This window comes from Salvelinus namaycush, chromosome 3 (genome assembly GCF_016432855.1).
Source record: "Salvelinus namaycush isolate Seneca chromosome 3, SaNama_1.0, whole genome shotgun sequence".
Classification (NCBI taxonomy): Eukaryota; Metazoa; Chordata; class Actinopteri; order Salmoniformes; family Salmonidae; genus Salvelinus; species Salvelinus namaycush.
The window spans coordinates 67,400,152-67,410,026 of NC_052309.1; positions in this window are offsets into that span (position 1 = coordinate 67,400,152).

Here is a 9,875-nt window from a genome sequence, read left to right on the forward strand (position 1 = left end):
CTGTCTGTCTGTCTGTCTGTCTGTCTGTGTCTGTCTGTCTGTCTGTGTCTGTCTGTCTGTCTGTCTGTCATCCATGCACAATCTAGGTATTTAAACTAAAACTATGCTCTGGGTTTCTCTGTATCTCCATACACTCACAGGCATTTACCAGGCTTGTGATGTGAAGGAGAGGTTTATTACAGCCGAATGTCCTAATGTCTGGCATTTATTTCAGCAATCTGATCAGTCATTTGGCCTTTACAGAGGAGAAACCAGGGGGATTAGAAGTACCTTTGTTAGTTCTCCCTCTCCACTCTGCCTTTGCATACTTCATTTACTCCCCTCCCATGCTGTTCATAACAGCCACTGTGAGACATACATGGGGTCCAGTGTTATCTGAATTGCCATCTGACATTATTCATACAGACAACTCACTGTCTGGTGGTCTGGATTGTATAAATTCATGCCCAATTACTATCGGATGGCATCCATACAGGAGGTCTAGTCATGCACTGCAGGGCCAAAAGTATGTGGACACATGCTCATCGAACATCTCATTCCGAAATCATGGACATTAATATGGGGTTGGTCCCCCCTTTGCTGCTATAACAGCATCCACTCTTCTAGATGTTGGATCATTGCTTTCATTCAGCCACAAGAGCATTAGTGAGGTCAGACACTGATGTTGGACGATAAGGCCTGGCTCGCAGTCCACGTTCCAATTCATCCCAAAGGTGTTCGATGGGGTCGAAGTCAGGGCTCTGTACAGGCCAGTCAAGTTCTTCCACACCGATCTCGACAAACCATTTCTGTATTGACATCGCTTTGTGCAAGGGGGCATTGTCATGCTGAAACAGGAAAGGGACTTCCCCAAACTGTTGCCTCAAAGTTGGAAGCACAGAATCATCTAGAATGTCATTGTATGCTATAGCGTTATGATTTCCCTTCACTGGCAGTAAGGGGCCTAGCCCGAACCATGAAAAACAGGCCCAGACCATTATTCCTTCTCCACCAATCTTTATAGTTGGTACTATGCATTCGGGCAGGTAGCGTTCTCCCGGCATCCGCCAAACCCAGATTCATCCGTCGGACTGCCAGATGGTGAAGCATGATTCATCACTCCAGAGAAAGCATTTCCACTGCTCCAGAGTCCAATGGCGGCAAGCTTTACACCACTCCAGCCGACGCTTGGCATTTCTCATGGTGATCTTAGGCTTGTGTGCGGCTGCTCGGTCATGGACACCCATTTCATGAAGCTCCCGATGAGCAGTTCTTGTGCTGACGTTGCTTCCAGAGGCAGTTTGGAACTCGGTATTGAGTGTTGCAACCAAGGACAGATGATTTTTACGTGCTGCGCACTTCAGCACTCGGCGGTACCATTCTGTGAGCTTATGTGGCCTACCACTTCACGGCGGAGCCGTTGTTGCTCCTAGACGTTTCCACTTCACAATAACAGCACTTACAGTTGAGCATGGCAGCTCTAACAGGGCAGAAATTCAACAAACTGACTTGTTGGAAAGGTGGCATCCTAAGACGGTGCCACGTTGAAAGTCACTAAGCTCTTCAGTATTTTTTTATTACATTTTTTTTAACCTTTAGCAAGTCAGCGGCAGGTAGTCTAGTGGTTAGAGCATTGGGCCAGTAACCGAAAGGTTGCTGAATCAAATTCCAGAGCTGACAAGGTAAAAATCTGTCATTCTGCCCCTGAGCAAGGCAGTTAACACACTGTTCCTCGGGCACTGAAGACGTGGATGTCGATTATGGCAGCCCCCTGCACCTCTGTGATTCAGAGGGGTTGGGTTAAATGCAGAAGACATGTTTCAGTTGAATACATTCAGTTGGACAACTGACTAGGTATCCCCCTTTCCCAGTAAAGAACAAATTCTTATTTACAATGACAGCCTACCCCGGCCAAACCCGGGCGACGCTGGACCAATTAGTGCGCCGCCCTGTGGGACTCCCAATCACGGCTGGTTGTGAAACAGCCTGGAATCGAACCCTGGTGTCTGAGATGCAGTGCCTTAGACCGCTGCGCCTCTCAGAAGCCCGAGTAAAGCCATTCTACTGCCAATGTTTGTCTATGGAGATTGCATGGCTGTGCGCTTGATTTTATACACCTGTCAGCAACGGGTGGACTGAAATAGCCGAATCCACTAATGTGAAGGGGTGTCCACATCCTTTTGGCCATGTAGTGTATCTGACTGGCCATTCATACTGACAACGTACTGTCTACATCCATGCCCAATTTGCCTGTGAATATTATCAGTAAGCTACAGTACACTGGCCAGTGTCCTGAGGGAAACCTGGACTCCTAGAAAGGAGTCAAGAGAGGTAAACACACAACGCATGAGTGCACATGGTTTGTACATGCACACACACATACAGATGTAGGATCTTAATTTGATCACCCTGTTGCAGGAGAACGTTCCTACTATGCAGGACTTTTAAAACTTGTAGTGTATTTGATGTTTACAAAAGGTTCTGAAGTTAGATTTTCCTTTACGACAAATGTATTAACCTCTACAAAAATGTCCATTAAATATAATCCACATAATAATTCACATTTCCTGTCACCGCTTTAGCTAACTGGCTCAATTTAAGATCCTACATCTGTACACTGCACTTGGACAAATAAGTAGTGCTACACAGCCACATGCCAGCCAGTATATGCCAGCCAATATATGCCAGACAGTATATGCCAGCCAGTATATGCCAGCCAGTATATACCAGCCAGTATATGCCAGACAGTATATGCCAGCCAGTATATGCCAGCCAGTATATGCCAGCCAGTATATGCCAGCCAATATATGCCAGACAGCATATACCAGCCAGTATATACCGGCCAGTATATGCCGGCCAGTATATGCCGGCCAGTATATGCCGGCCAGTATATGCCGGCCAGTATATGCCGGCCAATATATGCCGGCCAGTATATACCGGCCAGTATATGCCGGCCAGTATATGCCGGCCAGTATATGCCGGCCAGTATATGCCGGCCAGTATATGCCGGCCAGTATATGCCGGCCAGTATATGCCGGCCAGTATATGCCGGCCAGTATATGCCGGCCAGTATATACCAGCCAGTATATGCCAGCCAGTATATGCCAGTATATGCCAGCCGGTATATGCCAGCCGGTATATGCCAGCCGGTATATGCCAGCCAGTATATGCCAGCCAGTATATGCCAGCCAGTATATACCAGCCAGTATATGCCAGCCAGTATATGCCAGCCAGTATATGCCAGCCAGCATATGCCAGCCAGTATATACCAGCCAGTATATGCCAGCCAATATATGCCAGCCAGCATATGCCAGCCAGTATATACCAGCCAGTATATGCCAGCCAGTATATGCCGGCCAGTATATGCCAGCCAGTATATGCCGGCCAGTATATGCCAGCCAGTATATGCCGGCCAGTATATACCGGCCAGTATATGCCGGCCAGTATATGCCGGCCAGTATATACCGGCCAGTATATGCCGGCCAGTATATGCCGGCCAGTATATGCCGGCCAGTATATGCCGGCCAGTATATGCCGGCCAGTATATGCCGGCCAGTATATACCAGCCAGTATATGCCAGCCAGTATATGCCAGCCAGTATATGCCAGCCAGTATATGCCAGCCAGTATATGCCGGCCAGTATATACCAGCCAGTATATGCCAGCCAGTATATGCCAGTATATGCCAGCCGGTATATGCCAGCCGGTATATGCCAGCCGGTATATGCCAGCCAGTATATGCCAGCCAGTATATGCCAGCCAGTATATACCAGCCAGTATATGCCAGCCAGTATATGCCAGCCAGTATATGCCAGCCAGCATATGCCAGCCAGTATATACCAGCCAGTATATGCCAGCCAATATATGCCAGCCAGCATATGCCAGCCAGTATATACCAGCCAGTATATGCCAGCCAGTATATGCCAGCCAGTATATGCCAGCCAGTATATACCAGCCAGTATATACCAGCCGGTATATGCCAGCCAGTATATGCCAGCCAGTATATGCCAGCCAGTATATACCAGCCAGTATATGCCAGCCAGTATATGCCAGCCAGTATATGCCAGCCAGCATATGCCAGCCAGCATATACCAGCCAGTATATGCCAGCCAATATATGCCAGCCAGCATATGCCAGCCAGTATATACCAGCCAGTATATACCAGCCAGTATATACCAGCCAGTATATGCCAGCCAGTATATGCCAGCCAGTATATGCCAGCCAGTATATACCAGCCAAATTGCACGTCTTGAGATGAAAAGCCTCCACCAGAATATTAATCTAGAGAACTTTCCCTTGTTGCCTCTTACATTTTCCAGCTGAACTAGATTGTTTCCTAACAGATGAACACAACAAAGTGGAGGCAGACCTGAGCTGGTCCCTGAGGTGGTTGAGTAATGAAAACACAGACTGTGGGGATGAATTAGTCCACACTTTAGTGCCTAGCTCTTCTTTCCACCACCGAATACATTCCGGCTAATTAAAACAATGCTTGTACAGTGGGGAGACAAGTATTTGACACACTGCCGATTTTGCAGGTTTTCCTACTTACAAAGCATTTAGAGGTCTGTAATTCTTATCATAGGTACACTTCAACTATGAGAGACGGAATCTAAAACAGAAATCCTGAAAATCACATTGTATGATTTTTAAGTAAAAAAGATTGGGGAGATTGGGGATGAAGTGGTTGGGGGTGGTGGTTAGGAGGAATGTTGTGAGAATATTCAATATCTAATCTGTCATAGTTTCACACGCCAGGCAACCATTCACCCACGCTTATAATGAAACACAGGTTTCTATTTCATCATTAAGGTATGCAACAAATCAGTGTTTGGGCTTGTTTTTAATTGTCTGAGACGTGATTGAGGGGGAACAGATCTATTGGATTAACAGCCATATGTGTTGGATGGAGAAAGAATACCTGAACATCCATAACAGCAGATAAAGAACAGACATTTACTGTGCACAACCTAAAACATAATTGATGCCTCATCATGCCCTCTGAAGGGAGTTAGCCTGTGTCCCAAATGACACCCTATTTCATTTATAGTGCACCATAGGCTCTGGGCTCTGGTAAAAAGTAGTGCACACTACTATGTAGGGAATAGGCTTCCATTTAGGAAGCATCCTTATTTAGTACCTTTGGGCCTTTTAGGTTTCTCCATAGTTACACACTTCAGCATTCACCCTGGACCTCTATGGAGAGAGAAAGAGTCACCCAGGTGTCTGACAGTGTTGTGGGGACTAATTATGGCGCAATTAAAACCATGTCTGCTCTTGTGTGATGTTAATATGCAGGACAGGTTTGTCTGCCTAATTTGCTGAGAGTAGGACGCTCTGCTCTTCCTCACTGGGAGGGGAAGATGGTTAGTGTACTGCCTTGTATTTCACCCTACCTAGATCCATGGTAAAAGCTTCTGACTGCTTCTGACATGCATCCAATTGAATGAGTACAGTGGAGAACCAATCACACGCAGACATAAGCAGGCTGAAGCACACCTAGTGTGACTACATGAGGTTGGAGAATTAATCTCAGGGCATAGTGACAACAAGTCAGGTTTTTATCAACAACATTCTCTTACATGTATATTGCTTTTGATCACTTCAACAATGAAGAAAATGTATTATGTTACATTTAATGTACAGAGTAAGTGCTTGCCGGTGCAATAACTTTTGGCCTGTACTGTATTGCAGGGATCCCCATCTGCCGAATTTGGCCCGCAAGTGATTTTATTTGCTCCCCCCTCTCAGGCCTGGAGGGAGGTAAAGGTCATTCCGCTGCCCAAAAACAGCAAAGCACCCTTTAATGGTTCAAACAGCAGACCAATTAGCCTGTTACCAATGCTTAGCAAATTTTTTTTTTTTTTTTAAATACAATGTTATTTTACAGAAAACAAATTAACAAAATACTTTCAGCATGCTTATAGGGAAGGGCACTCAACATGCTCAGCACTGACACAAATACCTATGATTGGTTGAAAGAAATGGATAATAAGAAGATTGTGGGAGCTGTTTTGTTAGACCTCAGTGCAGGCTTTGATACCATTGATCATAACATATTGCTGAAAAAATGTAGGTGTTACAGATGAACATCCTCTGCCTTATCATGGATAGATGGTTACCTATCCAATCGGAAGCCTCTCATACAAATTCGGTTGAGTGTGGTGTACCGCATGGCAGCCGGCTTGGACCATTATTGTTTTCGTGTTTACTAATGACCTTCCACTGACCTTGAATAAAGCCTGTGTGTCCATGTACGCTGACGACTCAATAGTATACACGTCGACTGCAACAGTAAAATGAATAACTGACACCCTTAACATAGAGCCCCAGTCAGTTTTAGAATGGGTAACTAGCAGCAGGCGTGCTAAATATCCCAAAAACTAAAAGCATAATTTTTTTGACAAATCTCTCGCTCAACCCTAAACCTCAACTAGATCTATTATTGAATTAAAGTGGCTATTGAGCAAGTTGAAGAGACTAAACTGCTGGGTGTCACCCTAAATAGCAAGCTATCATGGTCAAAACATATAGACTCAATGGTTACTAAAATGGGAAGAGGTCCATGATAAGGCGTTTCTTTGCTTTCTTCATATCTCAGTCAACCAGACAGCTCCTACAGGCCCTAGTTTTATCTCACCTGGACCTACTGTCTACTTGTGTGGTCAGGTGCGGCAAAGAAGGACATAGGCAAATTGCAGTTGGTCTAGAACAGAGCAGCACATATTCCACTTAGATGTACACGGAGGGCGAATGTTAATGACATGCATGTCAATCTCTTCTGGTTCAAAGTTGAGGAGAAATCAACTTCTTCAGTATTGGATTTTGTGCGAGGCATTGATGTGTTGAAGGTACCGAACTGTCTGTTCAAGCAGTTGGCACACAGTTCGGACACTCATCGGTACAACACAAGACATGCAACCAGAGGTCTCTTCACATTCCCTAGGTCCAGAACAGAGGCTGGGAAACACACAGTATTAAATAGAGTCATGACTAAATGGAACTCTCTGCCACCCCAGGTAACTCAAGCTAGCAGTAAAACCAGATGTTTTATATGTAATTATGTCCCTCTGACCATCCGCTAAAGAAAAGAAAATAGGCCTGTGGATGAATCTAGTTGATCCCTGCTGTATAGTATGAAGCTACTGTTAGCTACTGTCACTGTTGGCTGGTGTTGTGGGATGAGCTGGTGTAGGAGTATGGGCTGGTCCTGGGTGTAATTTCTGAGGATATCTTGTGGTTAAATCCAGGTGGTTACCCACCAAGCCCTGTGAACTTTTCAGACATCAAAATCATCATGAAGCAACAACAATGATAAACCGTTACGCTGAAAGACACTAACCCAGACTAAACAAACAGCAATCTATGCAGGGATTAGGAATACACTGACAAGACATAGGAAAGAGGAGCTAGGTCATGCTTTGATTACAAACATTCTCCCACCATGGCGATGTGAAGTCCAGATCGAGCGACTGTCAGACCCTGAACCCAATGTGTTTCCCCAGAGATGCTGACGTCACGGTAACCAACGAGCTGATGTTCCAGAACATGAATAAACCCAGATGAACTTGGCATGGTGAGACCTGCTGTCAATTACCGTACAGAGGCAAAGGTATGGACACATAGACACACACACGCACACACATATGCACACGCACACCCACAGTTAGAAAAATGCTATTATAGTTGAAGAGGAAATGCAGCAGCAGAGGGAGAGAGAGATGTGGAGGAAACAGGAAGAGGGGTAGTTCAGTGTGTACGGAAGGAAGAAGCCACTGTGCTGTCCCTAATCAGGCCAATGAAGCCGTGAGCACACACTCAGGCTGGATGCTGCTGAAACAGGAGTGTGTCTGCCTCCCGCCCACCTTGTCTCGTCTGGCCCCGGCATTGTGAAATGTCTCTCCTGTTGTCCTCATCTCCTGTTGGCATTCACAGCAACTCCAGGAAAGTCTTCAAACTCAGAGGAGAAAGAAGCACCTCCACTTCAACTTCACCCCAGACAGACACCCTGGCTAAATCCCCAAGTCTGCCATGTTCTCTCTATGGAGATATCAGTGTCTGAAAATATGTGTGTGTGTGTGTGTGTGTGTGTGTGTGTGTGTGTGTGTGTGTGTGTGTGTGTGTGTGTGTGTGTGTGTGTGTGTGTGTGTGTGTGTGTGTGTGTGTGCGTGCATGCATGTTTGTATTTCTGTGTGTGTTTGTATGTCATACAACACAACAGTGTGTGTGTCTGCCGGTATGTGTGTAGATAGATAGAGAGAAGGGGGATGTGTTGGCAGAGAGCCACGTCTAGCTGAGCCATTCTTGCCAGTGTTGGATGGCATTTTGCAGCTTTGGCAGCACTTCCCTTTGTGGTCCAGAGGCCTGATCAACAAACAGCAAGGGAACATTGTTATTCAGGCTGCAGGCCTTACAAGGTATGTTCAGCTTCGCCTACAATGATAAGGTATGTCCATTCCCTCAATATACAATTAGCTGTTATATACAGTCCCTTGTTACTCCAGAGTGTGACAAGGGACAATGGTCTGTTTCCAGCAGTAAAAAGGGGGCTTGTTCAAACATGCATGACACACATGCAAACACATAGAGATTCACGAGAACACATGCAAACTCATAGAGATTCATGAACACACATGCAAACACATACAAATCAAATCAAATCAAATGTATTTATAAAGCCCTTCTTACATCAGCGGATATCTCAAAGTGCTGTACAGAAACCCAGCCTAAAACCCCAAACAGCAAGCAATGCAGATGCACGGTGGCTAGAAAAAACTCCCTAGAAAGGCCAGAACCTAGGATGAAACCTAGAGAGGAACCAGGCTATGAGGGGTGGCCAGTCCTCTTCTGGCTGTGCCGGGTGGAGATTATAACAGAACATGGCCAAGATGTTCAAATGTTCATAGATGACCAGCAGGGTCAAATGATAATAATCACAGTGGTTGTTGAGGGTGCAACAGGTCAGCACCTCAGGAGTAAATGTCAGTTGGCTTTTCATAGCCGATCATTCAGAGTATCTTTACCACTCCTGCTGTCTCTAGAGAGTTGAAAACAGCAGGTCTGGGACAGGTAGCACGTCCGGTGAACAGGTCAGGGTTCCATAGCCGCAGGCAGAACAGTTGAAACTGGAGCAGCAGCATGGCCAGGTGGCCTGGGGACAGCAAGGAGTCATCAAGCCAGGTAGTCCTGAGGCATGGTCCTAGGGCTCAGGTCCTCCGAGAGAGAGAGAGAGAGAGAAAGAGAGAAAGAAAGAAAGAAAGAAAGAAAGAAAGAAAGAAAGAAAGAAAGAGAGAATTAGAGAGAGCATACTTAAATTCACACAGGACACCGGATAAGACAGGAGAAATACTCCAGATATAACAGACTGACCCTAGCCCCCCGACACATGAACTACTGCAGCATAAATACTGGAGGCTGAGACAGGAGGGGTCGGGAGACACTGTGGCCCCATCCGACGATACCCCTGGACAGGGCCAAACAGACAGGATATAACCCCACACACTTTGCCAAAGCACAGCCCCCACACCACTAGAGGGATATCTTCTACCACCAACTTACCTGAGACAAGGCCCGAGTATAGCCCACAAAGATCTCCGCCACGGCACAACCCAAGGGGGGGCGCCAACCCAGACAGGAAGATCACGTCAGTGACTCAACCTACTCAAGTGACGCACCCCTCCTAGGGACGGCATGGAAGAGCACCAGTAAGCCAGTGACTCAGCCCCTGTAATAGGGTTTGAGGCAGAGAATCCCAGTGGAGAGAGGGGAACCGGCCAGGCAGAGACAGCAAGGTCGGTTCGTTGCTCCAGTGCCATTCCGTTCACCTTCACACTCCTGGGCCAGACTACACTCAATCATAGGACCTACTGAAGAGATGAGTCTTCAATAAAGACTTGA